At 42.5% G+C, this 16,477-nt stretch overlaps 1 long non-coding RNA gene across 1 annotated transcript in view; it reads right to left on the bottom strand.

The window, feature by feature from the left end:
- The window catches only part of LOC112450867, a 75,056-nt gene that overhangs the window by 12,727 nt on the left and 45,852 nt on the right, over positions 1-16,477 (bottom strand). Inside the window, exons 4-5 of the long non-coding RNA XR_003039596.2 lie at positions 11,959-12,054; positions 6,085-6,264 (exon numbers count right to left, since the gene is read on the bottom strand). This is a non-coding gene — a long non-coding RNA (uncharacterized LOC112450867). The remainder of the gene's footprint in view (positions 1-6,084; positions 6,265-11,958; positions 12,055-16,477) is intronic.

The following is a 16,477-nucleotide window of genomic DNA, read 5'->3' as shown; positions in this document are numbered from 1 at the left end:
TGCTGATTCGTCCAGGTGAGGGGTTCTCCCCGTTAGTCGTCTCATGGGATCTGCGGTGTGATACTTTTGTTTCGGCTTGGCGCCCTGAGCGATCCAGGGCGAGCTGCTTGGTGCGGGGTGTACGACCTCCCCGCTGATTTGAGGAAGAGTTGTTTCATTTCCACAGGTAGCGTTGATCTCAAAGTTCACCTCCAGCCGTTGAATCTTTATTTCTAAAAACTGAAGTCTTTGTAGAATACTGCTGATGTCCTTGGGATCGAACGGGGGCATTTTGCCCTAGTTCAACTTGGAGGTGAAGAAAAGTAAGGTAAAAATAAAAGTGAGAAAATCTCCCAGTCCTTAGGTTTGGAGTAATCCAGTAATGATGTCGATAATGTAAATATAATTATAAAAACTGTGACTTTAAAAAATAATTCACAGGCAAAGTTATCAGTTATCAGTAAGGACGAGAGCGAGCAGGACAAGCTGTTCCTCCTTCAGCTGCCAGGCTGATGTTTTACTTTTATTGTTGTTCAGCACTTCGGTTGAAACTTGTTTTTAAATGTGCTTTATGAATAAGATCTCAAGGTGTTCCCAGGCCAAAGAGGGTATAAAATTTCTCCAGTGGGATCCAAAGATCTCCACCCCAGTGGGCTGTAACTGAAAACCTCAAAGCTTCCAGAAAGGCCTCCGGGATCCCTGAACCACCTCAGCCGACTCCTTTCGATGTGGAGGAGCAGCGGCTCTGCTTCAACCTCATTCAGCCACTTTTATTCAGGATCAAATTTTCTGACTTCAGGTGAGAGTTGGAACAAAGACCAGTGAATCAAGAGGTTCCGAAGCAATGCCCTCATGACGAAGATCATCTCCTGCTCCGTCCCATCACCACTCCTCAACGAGACTTCAAGACACTCAAACACAGCCTGACGCCAAGACTCACCGCAATCGGGAGGGAGCTTTCCACCTTTCCCCAGCTTCGAACCATTAAAGGAGCTGACCCTCAGCCCGGTCACTTCCCACGCTGTTCTGACCCCCTGCTGAAGGTCACACTCCCAGACGCTCTCAAACTACCAGCTTCCGTTTGGTGTTGGACCTAAAGTCTATTGCCACTTAAAAATCTCCTTTAGAGTGTTATTATTCATAGAAATTCAAATTTTCTTGATAGACCACACTTGAAAAATCAACAGCCAAACCCCAGTTTATTAAAATAAAACACTCTTTGCTTCATTAGATGTGAATACTCTTTAACTAGCCATTTTACATCACATTACAAGGCAACAAAAAGGGTAAATTAGTAGGTATATATATATATGTGTGTGTATATACCTAGCAAGGAGAGACTATCAAAGCATTTAATACTCATTTAGCATATCTGTGTCTTATATCTGTTGTCCTAAATAAGGACAGGTAATAAAACCCGACCTGTGATGAGGTTACAGGTGTCCTGGAGATGTTCCACACCTTTAAAAGCCACCAGCTGGCTCCTTTCAACCCTCACAGCCCTCACGACCTCTCTGGTCCGACGGGTACCGCTGTACCTGTCACCTTCGCACATGTAGACCTCCTTTTGTACAGCAAAACATTTCTTTTTACAAGGGGGGGAGGGTCACAGATTAGGCCGCTGGAGTTTGTTTTCTTCGTTAAAAGTTTTAGTTTCTGAAGAAGCTGGATAATGAAATGACAGATGGGAGGATTTGATTGGCAAAAGGAAAAAATAATAAGACGAGTGTTCCCACCAGTTTGTTGTTTCAGAGCTAATTGTTGCCCCCATCGCTTGCTCTTATTTAACATTTTCTTTCCGTCCTGAATTACGATAAGTGATTATTTAGTTTAGTTTGGGAGGCTGGTCCAAACAAGGCGCAATCATTAACGGTATTGTTTGCAAATGAAAGTATTATTTGTGAATGCCATTTTACAAGATTCAGCTGCTAATTAGTTTGTACGTTTAAGACTAAAAGCCTCTCTGAGGTGGTTTATGGCGCGGCGGAGCTGCTTAAACGTTTGCGTTAACAGCGTGGGCTCTCATGCAGATTGATTTTCAGATACAGATTGTGTGGCTCGGATTTTTTTTCCTGTTTACTTCAAAAATAATTACCTGTCAACTTTAATGTCCAGGCCCCTGGGGCAGTTTAACGTTCTCAGTAGATATCACTTTTCCCCTTAGTGAGCCTTAAATTACCGCCTGGTGTTAAAATTAATGACTCCAGCTCGACCCCGGACAGCTGTTTGACCTCCGACCTTCCAATTGTCGGGTTGCTTTAGCAGGGCAAACAGAGACAGAAGGCTGCCTGGCTGTTGACCTCGCGCTCTGTTCAGCTGCTCGCCCGCCCGACATGATTATATCGGACCCGTCTACGCGATTATTGCTCAATACGCACAAAATCTAACCAATAAAAACAAAAAATTAACAGCGAAGCACCACAATATTTTGGCCGCTTCAACTATTTCAATCAGCAATAATTAGCGTTTAAGATGCTTGAAGCTCTGACTCAAAACAAAGTGTCTGGGTTTAGGACATGACCGTGACACTGGCTAAGAAGAAAATTTGCTTTAATTAGATGCAAATGAGGTATCAGATGGAGAGAGGGAAATCAAACCAAAACTGAAGGACAGCACAGCAGAAAAAGTACAAAAAAAATTATTTTTCTGCTTTTTCATTTGTTGACCAGTCAGTTTTTCCAGCTAATTACAGTTTCTCTAAGATAAAAGTGCTTTAGACGAAACAATGGGGGAAAACAAAAATTAAATAAAAACTTGTGTCAGTACCCAACATGGGTCTAATTTATATGACATCACAATAAATGAGCAGGAAGTCAGTTTAGTTAAAGTGGTATTTAACCTTTAGACATCAGTTTACAGCTTTAAACTCCGTCCATGTAAATAATACTGTTTATTCTTTGGCGTCGATAAACAAGAAAAGCATTTTTTAATCCTAGACTGAAGCTGTGACAGGATACATTTGAAGACGAATGTTTGTTTTTTTTATTATTAGCTTAAATTTCTCCAAAATAAAAATGGTAGCAAAGTATAAAAGTTGTCCATTTTTAAAAAAAATACTTCTTAAACTTAAAGATTTATGAAAATATCCACAGCCAGGCAAGTAAAAACGTCAAACCTGTGTTAGATACCATCAAACTGGAAACATTTACATTTATTTTCTTAAACAAGTGATTTAATGATTAAACCAAACATTAAATGAAAAAGAAGAAATGCATCTCCATGGAGACCTTTATAAGCACCTTTAAAGTTATTTTTACGTATATTTTTATCACCATGCATAAGAAAAATCTGTTTTAGAAACTGTAAAAAACAATAATAATGTTAATAAACCGAACCATGTAGCAATCAAATATGTATCCTTTCAAAAGCTTCGTTTTATGACTATGCATAAAAAAAAGGAACCCGTAAAAACCCTGTTTAAACCACAAATAATGGGTTAATGTTTTGTATCTAAACCCAGAATTAAAGCCTTAAAATGAAGTCTTGTGCCAAACGCCGCCAAGCAAAACCCAAATACTGATAGTTTCGATTGTTTGGGACCAATATGAAGCCTTTGTTTGTCTTTAGTTACAATTTGTGACACCGTGTTTGTTTTGGGGTCTCAAGTGTTGCGGAGCCTCAGATTGGATCGGACGGTCTGGTTGGAGAATTGGGCCAGCCGACCAACAAACCAAGGAATAAATAGAAAGCCTGTGTGCATCCAGTGGAATGACAACATTAAAACACCTAATCTGTCCTCAACCCAAACATGAGCTTCCACCAGGCTTTGGTCCCCAAAAGGACGTCCAGTCCTGACAAGTTTTTGTTCCAGAAAAGGTCCTAAAAGAGGCAACGAAACTCAAATATGTCCACACACTACATAAGAGCCTAATCAGCACGTTTATCTAGTCAAATGCCGCCTCCTAATTCTGTAGATTCAACCAAATATAGCGACGCATCAGTCGACCACAACATACGTTTCCAGACAGCAGACGCTACTGAAGTTTAGTCCTGAAGACTCACAGAAGAGGGGGGGGGGGTTAAAGTTCACCATCCTGACTGCGAGTCCCGCCAATCAATCTGTCAACAAATCGACAAACACAAAAACTCTGTTCTCAGAATAGAATCAGAACGATCAGATCTGTCCAGAGACAAACTCTACGACTCATATCTGCACGGATAGGGCTTCTTATTGAGGGTGAGGGTTACGACTTCCTCCCCCCACCCCATCATTTCCTGTCCCTAAAGGGAGCGATGGAGCTCAGGAGCACAGATCCTGTAGGAAGAACAGTTTGACGCTCGTTTTAGTCGCCCGGAGATCTTATAAATCACAACAAATGGAGCCTCGCTCTCAGTACAAACACGCCGATGCTTCATCTGGCCATTTGTGAATGATTTCTGTCCAATTTTTTATTTTCATATTACCTTCCCCTCGAAGATAAGAGATTTCGAGCTGGTCATATTTATCTTACAGTAAACTGAACTGCAGTGCTGTTTATTCTGTTTGTTAGTGGTCGTAGATGGGATGGAGCTCACCAAAAAACGAGAGAAAGAGCAAGTTCAAGAAAAAAGAAAGGATTCATCAATGAGAAACAAGGAAAATGGCATCGTTATTCATCTGGGAGCTCAATTAATCTGAGAAAGAAAAAGTATAACAGGCCTATGAGTTTATGTAAGATGAAGGGTGCCTGATTCACTTTATTCCCTTTGTTACAAGTTACTGTTTCTGTATCTCACAGGTTTTCTCATTTACGTCGATTATCCATTTCTTTTTTTATTAAAAGATCCTTAGGGAGTGCCTTCTTCCTCGTCCAAAAGGAAGGCATGTTTTTTGATGTGCTCCATCACCAAGCATGTACACATAAACAATCCCTTCATGGTACATGTCAGCCATGTTTCCTGTCAGTTTCCATCGTGTTCTCACAGCCAGAATGAACCGGTTTGAAGACATTTCTTAAATATGAATGTTAATAAAACATCTTTTCCACATCCAAATCACATGTTACTCATAACTGTTGCCTGCAGGCCAAAGAAAAAAAAGAAGGCAAGAGAGCAAACAATTCAGGAGGGCTTCTCTCAGTAAAGGACATCAGAGTCGGCACATTATGGACATTTGCTCAAGTTTTATGAATACAGGGTGAACAGAAAAGGGCTCAAATACTGACTCCTTATTGGTTTTCTTCAAATAAAACATCTTAATGTTGGGATTGTGCCTCAAAGTTCAAGAAGGCGGGAATTCACTTGTACAAAAAAATATATGAAATATTGTGTAAGCAGAAAGAAAATCCACAAACTAGCATTTTTATTGGAGAGGCAGATTTGTCCAAACGGCTCAAATCAAATGAGTGATTGACAGATACGTTTTCACGCCGCATCAGGTGACAATCCTTACTCCGCGTCATGGTGTCCATTTCTGTGCAAACCCACATTTAACTAATTACTACCTTACACCGACCTCTCCTCTCTTCCTCATTTCCAAATTCATCATCTTCAAAAGAATCCGAAACCATCCACCGGGGATGCTAGACTTGCGTGGAGAGTACGAGCTGCACACCCACCACGGAGATGAGAAGCAGGAATATTAAAAGGAAGCAAACGGTGGAAGCAGCCTGCGAAGGTGGACGGATCACCGACGAGCCAACCTTGGCTGAACTCCACACTTCGGCAGAGAAGACCGAGTCAACTTCTGGTTTTTACTGGAAATCTTCACACGCAGGAAAAGTTTTCTCGCCGTAACCTTGATAACTTCGAAGTTTATCACTTTTTTGTTGTTTTTTTTTTTTTTAAATAAGGAACTTGTTTCATGCGCCTTCCTTGGCGGGGTGAACGGCTACATGTGCGGTAATGCAGAATAAAGAGTAAAAAAAAAAAAGAAGGTAGGAGAACTCTGACAGGGAACATAAGTGGTCTGGGGTCCACAGCCCTGAGTGATCCTGCAGGGGGTGGTGAACACTTAGTCGGACACGCTCCCCAACTGCCTCTAGAGGAGCAGGAAGCGGGGATGAATTTCTTTTTAAAACAAACCGGTTTTTTTTTCCTTCCTCTTTGCTCTCAAAGCATCCATTTTTACCCCTTTAGGACATTGTAGGTAAACAAAATTTGTAATGTTTACTTGGCTGCATTCACCTGGGTGCTTGTCAGCGGCAGCTCCAGCTTGTTGCGGCGTCTGGTACATCTGAGTGGTCTGCAGGATCTGAGGCATCGGGGGAGGCTGCACTGGCACGAAAGAGGAGGCGGCGGCAAGCGGCGTTCGGTGTGAAGTTCTTTCAGACGCCGTTCTCGGGCCGCGCAGCTGCTAGCAATTACCTGAGAGGGAGAGGGAAAGGCTGTGATGTTACCCAGCTCTGAAGGCCTCTCCGCAGCCCACACCCCCCCCCGAGGCTCTCTAATTACGCCGGCAACCCCCCCCCGCCCGAATATCTGTCAGAACCAATCAGAGGCGGCGCCGAGGCGTTCGTTTGTTTGTTTGTTTGCGCCGCGTACACAAGCTACTTATCACGGAATCAGTGTTGGGTTTATTAACGCTCGTCTGCGGGTCAGAGCGCCCCGCTTTATCGTGTCCTCCGCTCAGGAAAAAAAAAAAAAAAAAGCTGTGGAATCGAGCTTTATTAGGCATTTGTTTTCGTCCGCAGGAGGAAGCTTTAAGAAAGAAAATTCAAATGAGACAAGTTGGTGAAGAGTTGTTGGCAAAGAGCAAAAAGTGTTCCTCGCTGCCTTCTTCTTGCTCGTCCTTTTCTTCCTCTACTCCGCGAGATAGAAAGCGCAATTGCCGCTGCCCCCCCCACGCCACCTTGCCATATGCTTGGTGCCACTCGTCTTTTAGAAACACTGTCACCCTCCCAAGTTTCGAGGTAGCCTTTGAAAGCGACGGAGGATGCAAAACACCCGGGGAAGGTGGGCCGGCACCAGACAATGATTAATACCATCAGCCATCTTCCTTGAAGGAAACCGAGGCGTCATTGCGCTGAGGTGGAACTACTTTGCCGAATTTAGAACACCTAAATTCGATGCGATAATTAAAATGTTCAGTAAAAACCATAAAACCAACCTGGGGTTTAACGCCGCAGCAACATTCTAAAGACTTCTTTACATTTAGGAGGGCCACGTGTTTCAATTTCCACGCAATTTTTTTTCCCACAAAACTAACGTGCGAAACAACCTGCTGAAACTAGAAAGAGATGAGGAAACCTGGATGCTTTCAGCTTTTAAAGACAAATACCTGCAGCAACAAATTCCAGTGCTTTTAGGGTAGTATGGCACATGGGCAAATCTTTAGCTGCGGTCTCACTGAAAGTTGTGTTTTGAGCAGCCCGTTGTTGAAAAATCTGCCTTATTTCATGCATACAGCTCGCAAAACTCTTGTAGGCCCTCAGCTTTATAGCAGTCACCCCCATCTTGATGATTTAATCTCTTAGAGTACACTTAAAATAAAGATGGGCAGATTTTAATAACTGAAGGTGCTAGTGCTGGGCGATATAACGATACATATCGTGGGGACGATAGAAAAGTGTCTATCNAGTGTTGTCACTTTGCATACATTCAGTTTATATAAGTAATAAATAATAAGAAAAAATAACTATTTTGCAAAGAACCTCCGTTATGCGACATGACGCTGCTTTATGTGTGGGTTTGTGACATGCTTTACGGCAGCGGCTTTCTGTGCGGCCCGGCGGCACATTGTATTCTGTGACCCACCGTATATTGTGTCAGCATTTAAGTCATAAGTGCTGAAAGATGGAGACGCGTGAAGTATCAAACCCGGGGTCACAACAAGTAGAGACAGCTAGCAGGCAGCCCAAGAAGAAAGACTTTTACCAAAACGAGGGGGATGTCTGTAATTTGGTTCAAGAAGTCCGATACGGAGCAGAAAAAGGTAATATGCTAACTCTGCTAATGCTAATGCTAACTCTGCTAATGCTAATGCTAACTCTGCTATTAGACTGTTTTCTCATCTGACGCCAACACAACAAACCTCTTCTATCACTTAAAGAAGAACCACGAAAAATAATATTTAACAATCCAAAAAGTGCAAGGTCAAGCAAGTTGTAAAAGAGCCGGGGAAAGTTGCGAAAAGGAAAACTATAGCCGGCCGAAGATAATAGTCTGTTGTCATTTGATACTGTAACATCGTAACAGGTACATATATATTGCTGCACTAAAATGCAGCAGATCTCATTTGTGAAAGTTCAGTTAAATGTCACTTCGAAATAAAGCTTGAAAAAAGGTAAGAAATTAGATTATTTTTTTCATATTTTTCAGAGAATAACTGACAACGTACGTAATTGGGGTATATCGTGATATATATCGTTATCGTGATATAAAATTATCCATATCGTGATATAGAATTTTTTCCATATCGCCCAGCACTAGAAGGTGCTGTAAGGTTTTTAGATCTAGACGTTCATGTTTTGTCGCAGGAGAGCTCCATGCAGGCGTCACAACAGATCTAGAGTTTGCAGAAAAAAAAAATCGAGACAAGTTTGCACAAGTTTTCTGAGCTTATTCAAAATTCAAGTGACGGAGCTGCGAGTCTGTGGGACTCGCGCACAAATGGACATTTAGAGACATATGGAGACTAACAGTCGCAGCCAGGTGAAATTCTGGTTTACAGGAAGGGGATTAGTGATGGATTGTGAGTCATTGTACTGATTAAAAGTCTAAAAACCAGAAGAACGAAGCTGACGCCGTGTGAGGCAGGATCGTTTATCCTTCACAGAATCCTGACCTGCCTACCAAGCTTCAGAACCCATAAAAAGGTCCTAATATGACAGAAAGGTCCATCCTTGAGCTCAAACAGAACTAAAATCTCTGATTAATCTGTTAGTTCATGTTTCTGACCCTTTCCTCCCCAAATACACGGTCAAAACAATTTAGACTAAAGCTCCAAGAGACACTTTTCTAAACCCAGCTGGATTTCCAATCATAGCTCCATTCCTTGTCTTGTTTTAGATCTGTGCCAAATTTACGCATGTCAAGACTTCGGAACGTTTAAGTCTCTTCCATCTTCGCTTCACGTACAATTCATAAATCACTGCTGCTTTAACTTCGTCGTTGTAGCTTCAAATTATATCCAGGAATCCTGAATGAATGAAATTGTCAAACGACTGTTCAACATGTTCAAGAAGAAGGAAAAGGTCCGTGGAGGTCGAAGGTCGTGACAGTGGAGTTAGAGCTGTCACATTTATCCCAGGAACCAGTCAGCAAACATTTCCTGTCGAGCCTCAAACTTACATCTGCCTGAACTTAAATTTAGCTTGGTTCATAAAAACCATTACTTTGTCTAAATGTTTAGAGCAAGATAGAAACCTTTCTGGTTCAGTAAGATTAAAAATCCTGATTTAAATACTTCAAATTAGAGCTGGGTGTCACAAAAATGTTCCGTTTTTGGAAGATGAAGGTCTGGGCTCATTGTGCAGCCACAGGACCCGGACACCTTACGGTCATTTGGTCTGAGGAGGCGTTTATGGTTGACCCAAAGGGTTCCGGACTCAAAAGCTCGGACCGAACCGGGTCACGATGGAACAGAATGATCCCAAACGGCAACTAATCTCCAACAGAACAGCTGGAGACAAAATCAAAAAGGTCAAAGTCCAGATTCCAATCTGACCGAAACGCTGAGGCGGGACTTTCCAAATTCATTTTAATATATCCTGATACATAAAACCCAAGGCCTGAAAACATCCCAATTAAAAAATACAGATCATCAAATTGGTGTCACTTCCTTTTCAAGGCAACTTTGACCCGCTCCAGGACAAACCTTTTAAGATCTGTGAAGATCTCACCACCTGAATCCCATCAGATCTTATTTGCCAGCTTTATACAAAAAAATAACAAGTCTGCAAGAAAAAAAAAAAAAAAAAAAAAAGGCATGAAATATATACAGATTGGGTTTAACTGTTTAACTGTTTTCAGAAAGCCGAAAAAAAAGTTTCGGCATTTTAATGTTTCAGGTTTGCCAAATTAAGTGTTCCCTCAATTCTATGAATTAAATAAATATATTAACTTTAAGTCACCAATTTGAAGAATTAAATGGGGGGAGTGTCTAAATGATTGTGTTTACAGATCGGAATCATTTCAGAGGGATAACATCATGATTGTGGCAACAACAAACCAAAAACACAGATTTATCTGAACAAACGAGAGGCTGCGAGTGTCCGACGGATGAAACCGTGCAGATTAAAAACAACGCAGCCCCCCCCCCGACTCCATCACACATATCATTAAAACCCCAGCTACCAATAATCAATCTTAGCATGTTGGGGAATAAAATGCAAAGCGCTGAATTAACAAGCAGCCATGACAGGCTGATTATTGATTTCACGTCAGCGGCCTGGCTGGCACAGACATCTCCGAGGTGCAGCACGCTATTAAAATGTCCTAACTGGGGTAATTGCATTGGACACCTTTTCATAGCACTTTGTGCAGCTAATCGGCATGTAATACGGGGAGAGAGGAGACGTGGGCCGAGGGATCCGCTGAGTCATGGCATGTGAGGAATAAAAACTGGGGGGAAAAAAAAGGGGACACTTTTAATTAAATTTTTTTAAAAGGGAAGAAAGAAAGAAAGCGTCCCGGAGCAACAAGTGCGGTTTTGATCGCCCGCTGAATGAAGACGTGGACCTTCATTACCGACCGGGGGTGGAGAAGAAGGGGTGGCCAGGTGCCAGGTGCTCATTGTGACGGGGGGGGGTCAGGGGTCACGCGGGGAGGAGGGAGCACGCGCTTTGAGCAGCGGGGGCAGCCGGGCTCTGGCATGAATTCGCCGCCCGCTGCGCCGCCGCTTTGGAGACGCCGGAGGAGAGGTCACGGACGCAGTGGCCCTCAAACACAACACCGACGAGGGCTCAGCGGGCACGCCACAACAGCCGCGCGGACGCACGCCGCCGTGCACTCGCGGAGGGGACGAATTAGGTCAGCTCGGCTGGTCAAACAGGTCGGCTCTCTCCCGCAGCAGGAGACTAAACACAAATTATCCTCACTAGAACGCTTTAATATCAAAGAGGGGAAAGGGACAATCCCAGGCTGGTTGTCCCATTTAGGTTGTCCCACAGCTCAGCGGGACGCAGCATAAAACACGTTGTCCAAAAAGGCACCTGAACACGAGAACGGCTCGCACAAATTCTACCTCTTTTAAACTTATCTTGGATATGAATTCAATTCCAAATTCACACATTAAAAGTTAACAGTTTTGGATTGGGTAACCTTTGATTTTAGAGCTTTCAAAATCTAGTATCTGTATCACAACACCTCCTGGCCACCCTTCTCCCTGAAAAACAAAACTAGAAGCACCTCAGTGTCCGTTTGAGACTTTATAGTTTATTTTCAAAAGATTATAAAATGAAAACTATGGCCATAGGTGAGCTCAGCCTTACTGTCAGAATATTTATGTTGAATATTCACATAAAAATCAATTAATTATCTGTGAATTCAGGGTGTTTTTGCTTAAAATGCTCATCCCTGGTATTTATATCTCAGTCACACATCTGTAGGTTTGAGCTTTATAACATTCTGCTTCTTTAAGTAACATTTATACCATGAATTTAAAAGAAAATTGACCACATTATTTAAATAAATATTTAATCTCTAATATATGCGTCTGTTCTTGAATTCAAAAAGGGTTTTGTTACTTAAATCTGACCAGCAATTAAACAAAAGCATATTTATTATGATACAAACCTAAATATAATGTTTGTTTTTTTTAACTCTGATTGAAATGAAACCAAACATAACAGCATCTTAAATGGAGAAATTAAAACTTTGAGGAAAGTTTAGCTCAGCAGCCATTTTGAAAACCTTATTTTAAGCAAAAAAAAAAAAAAAAAAAAAAAACAAGAGCAAAGTTGCTGACTTCAGCAGAAATTACTTTGCTGGAACTGCTCAAAATGATCCTTTAAGTAGTTTTACTAAGATTTCGGTCACTGCAGTTCAGATCGAGTGAATATTTCAGCTTTTACAGTGAAACTTGATCCATCCAAACATCATTTCTTAGGTTGTATTTACCTGTTGTAGATTTCCTCTAAAGAAATTCTCCAACGAATCCAACTTTTCAAGGTCAAGGCCTCCCTTTTTATCTCGTCAGGCTGTGTCTTCTTCTACCTGGAAGAAGTAAAATTTGATTGTTGAGAGACTTAAACAGATATCTACAACAAAAGAAATCTAATTTTATTTTACAAACAGTTTTGAACCACTACAGAGGCCGTGGACGGCTTTAAACCTGTTATTTCTCCTCCTAATGACGCTCAACAGACCGCAGAACAAGAACCTTGGATGTTCTGTGTGAGCAGCCGAAGCAGGACTAGCAGACAAAGCTAGCAGCACAAACAGCCGCTTTAAACAGCTGAATAAACTTACAGGAGTCGGTGCAGGCGGGAAGGTCCAATTTAAGAGTCCAGGTAGGAGAAAAATAAACAGGACAAAACAGGACAAGGAGGAGGCTTCCCAGTTGAATATGCATTAATTCATGCAATTATTTACACTTTAGTCCAAACAGAACCATTCCTCCAACCCAAATTCTTGGAAAATGCTTGGATAAAACATGAACATGAACCAGTGGTGTCCACCATCCTGCAGGATGATTACAAGGCTTCTGCAGAAGAGCAGGGAAACATCCAAAACATGCAGGATGGTGGCCCTCCAGGACCTGATTTGGAGACCTCTGATCTAAACCCTGCAGGACCAGGACTCACATACCTGCAGTAGAAATCAGAGCATTCTCAGTTTGGAATACCAGGAAAATCGTACTGAGTTATCGGCTCAAGACCGAAGCAGATTTGTGTCTCATTAAAACAACTTCAAGCTCCAAGATTTTGTTGTTTAACATATAAGATATTTTTAAAACTTCTACACTGTTGTCACTTGTGCATCACTTTTTTTTTTTTTATATATAAAAATCAATAGTTACTTACACTGAAAACGAGTTGAATGCAACATCTTGAATTGCTCTAAAATGTCTGTTTTAAACACCACATTAGTTTTTTAGGACCATTTTTAGGCAAATTATATTTAATATGTTCCTTTTAGGTGAGAACAAACAGCAAACAGACTCAGTTTTTCTTTTTACTTTGATATAAATAACCTTTTATTAAGAAAAAGGTAATAAAATAGTGTTTTTAAGAACTGCTATGAAATTCTAGAGGCCCCAGCATTGACTCCAGCTGGACCGTGGTGCCTTTTGGAACCAGAGTCTGCTCACTCGGGATGAGGGGCTTTAAATTCAATCTACTCCCTGGAACAGTCATGTCGTCACTTAATCTTCTTTTTAAGCAAGGAAGAAGAAATTACAGCTAAACGGCACGCTAAATGCAGCAAGTTATGAAGCATTTTTTAAATTTTTCTTCAAGAGGGAAGTCCATTATGTTTATGAGGAGGGGGCGGGACCTAAAACAAGAACTGGGACCAACCTACGAGGACACCGGTCCCCTTCCGGCTTCAATTTCTAGGTTCCTGTTACACGTCTAGTACTTTTTAATTTTTTTTTAAATATACAGTCAACAGGCCCCATCTATACTACGTCCAAAGCAGTTGCCAAGAGTGGGAACAGTTTAGGAACAGTTTTTAGGATCCAAGCTTTTCAGAAACATTTGTTCCAATGCATCTTTGTGCCCTGGAAACCACCAGAACAACGGAGCCGTTTCAACTGGTTTTTATTCTTTCTCTGCATTTTAATACGTTGAGACGGTGAGCATTATTGCCACCAAGTTGCACTGTACGGGTAGAAGAAATACCCCCTTAAAAAAAATTAATTTATCAGAGTAGCCGGGTCTGAGACTGAAGTTTTAAGATGGCAAAAATCCACTTTGGTTGCATGGAAAAGCAGTTATCCGGTATCCCTGATGTTTCATACTGATGGTCGATTAATGAGAACTCCACAGAACACTTCAAAAAATCCAAACTATTTCTTTATGAAAGAAAACTGAGTGACTTTTGCTGAGTTGTTGGAGATTAGTGAACCTTGTTTTTCGCTGCGACACCCTGGCCAAATGTCAGGTTTGTTTTTGCCAACGCTGTGCGATGATCCCACGCTGGAGCAAAAGTGAGTGGCTGGAGCGAAATGAATCAAAGGCCAGAGGCTGCTGAGTCTGCCTACGTCCGGTTGACTGCCAAGGACCCTGGATCGGTGCCTTCATCATCTGACAACCTGCGAGAGCGGCTCATTCATTCAGCTCTCTCCTACACACCTCCGGGATCATGAATCAGGCACACAATCCCACGCAAAAAGAAAAAGAAAACACACCGACGATTGTCGGCGAAGACAAAAGGAAAGTTCGTCGACGAGTTCGCGACTTCTTCTACGAGGGGGGGGGGGCAGAAATTGGTGGCACAGCAGTAACGCCGAAGCACGACGTTGCTTTTTGATATCTAATCATGGCAGACGTCAACAACATCGTCCTTATTATTGCGGTAATGAAACTGAATCAGTCTCACACGGATTCATTTGTAAAAGAAAAATAATTAAGACAAAGGTCCTGCATCAAGCAGACAAATCAGAAAGACAACAGAGGATGATGCGTGACAGTCCTCCCGCGGTGATGCAGGCCTGTCCTTTGTGTCATGACTAGTCGCTCTCTGGCATTAATCAGAGCGTCGTCCTATCTTGTTAGGCTGAGCTGAGAGATGATAGGGAGACTGCAGGTCTTTAATCAAGGTTAGAATAATCTGCAATGGTAGCTGATTATAAACCTGATCATCAGCAACATATTGTCACCTCCTAATCATCCAAATAAACAGAAAGGGAGACCTGCCCTCAGCCCCCACGTGGAGGAATAAATTACACGTGCACACACACGGGATCTGCAAACACGGATGCCCACACACACACACGCCGAGGCGGCGATGTCTACGTCTGCGCACGCCTCGCAAGCAATTCTACTTCAAATGCCTTTAATGCTAATACTACATTTTCCGGTGCCGTTTGAAAGGCTTTGCCTCCAAGCAACTGAGAAATGAATGCGTTGGAGCTAAGGAACCCCAGCTTGAAAGACATCCATCAAGACAGCAGATAAACAATGAATCAGCCCCTCTCAAGTGGATGATAACCTCAACTTCTTTCTAATCTACTTTCATGTGCTTTGTCTCCTCTTTTTTTTTTTTTTTTTTTTTTTTTCGGCGCGGCGAAATTATAACACGACCGGCGACGGCACTCGTTAGCAGCCTTGTCAATCACCGGAGCGGGCAGGGGGGGGTGGGAGGAGAAGCAATCGGCGCCGGGGTCAGCGATGGAGATGTTCGTTCTCTATTCATCCATCACATTTTCCGGGAAATCAATTTACACCGCGTCGGCGTCACGGTGCCTCGTGATATGAAAGAGGAGGGAAACAACTTCTGAGAGGAAGACGGAAGACAGTGGAAGATTCGTTTAGATACAATCTAATAAACGTCACTCATCTTCTCCCTTTCTCATGTGTCACCTCGAGGTTACCTGAATCTTTTTGTCCTCTACTGGAAATTACTATTTTCTAATAATCTTACAAACCCTGTGAAAAACAGCGAAGCTTCAACCGCAAACAAAGTTCACCGTTAGCTAGTTAGCGACGATAATTACCCAAACTTGATGCTTTCGTGGCGTCCTCTTCCTCTCCTTTCGTTGAATTTGTTTATTTGCGATCTATGAAAGGTGGCGGGACAGATCTGAGACAGGAAATTGATATTTGCTGATAATTTTGTAAATATATTCTGTGATAAACAGGGGCGCTCCGGTGGCAAACGGAGGTCACCGTCGGCGAGTTGGCGGTGATAATTACCAAAACTCCCGCTTTTATGCTTTCCTTTTGTCCTGTAGCAGGTGACAAGATGGGGATTTGAAACCGGAAATTAATATTTTCTAAGAGTTTTAAAAGAAACATTTACATTTCAACAGGAACAAGAATTCTCTGCTAGCTAGTTTCCAATGATAATTACCAAATCTCACACTTTTATACTTCCCCGTCTCGCCTTTTGTCCCATTTACTTATACACTCTCTATGCGAAGTGGCAGGTGACAGGACAGGATTTGAGATGTCGCCCCCATTCACACTAATGTAGTTGTTGCTTTCCTGCAGATGTCAGCTCCACGGTTCATTAACAGTCTTTGGTTTAGGCGAACCCGAGGAGATGGAAGACGAAAGACAAAAAAAAGACAGGTAGAGGTGGATCAGACTCGGCAGCGGGGAAGGTAATTGGCAACGTAAATGAACCCCGGTGTCGCGTCGGTTTTCCACGTTAATAAAAAAAAAAACCTCTACGAGCGGCGAATCTTTGCTGGACACGGATGCTTTTGGAGAACCCTGAAGTGTGAGGTGAGAGGCAGTCAAGTAGAAGGAAGTGACAGAGCACGGAGAAGATGGCGTGCCAGTTTGGGAGGCAAAGACGGGTGCCAGGAGTGTGTGTATGTGATTGGAGGGGGGTGCTTTCATTCCAGGAGATGTCATGCTGTTTGAGCAAACGGTTCTCCGTTAAGGCCATCCACCGCCTGCTGCCGGCGCCAGCCTCGTGCCAACGCCTCCGACACTGCGGCCGCCGGTGCCAAGAGTCCGCCTGCCCC

Source organism: Kryptolebias marmoratus, linkage group LG23 (assembly GCF_001649575.2).
Source record: "Kryptolebias marmoratus isolate JLee-2015 linkage group LG23, ASM164957v2, whole genome shotgun sequence".
Classification (NCBI taxonomy): domain Eukaryota; kingdom Metazoa; phylum Chordata; class Actinopteri; order Cyprinodontiformes; family Rivulidae; genus Kryptolebias; species Kryptolebias marmoratus.
This window is presented reverse-complemented; position numbering and strand designations above follow the sequence as displayed.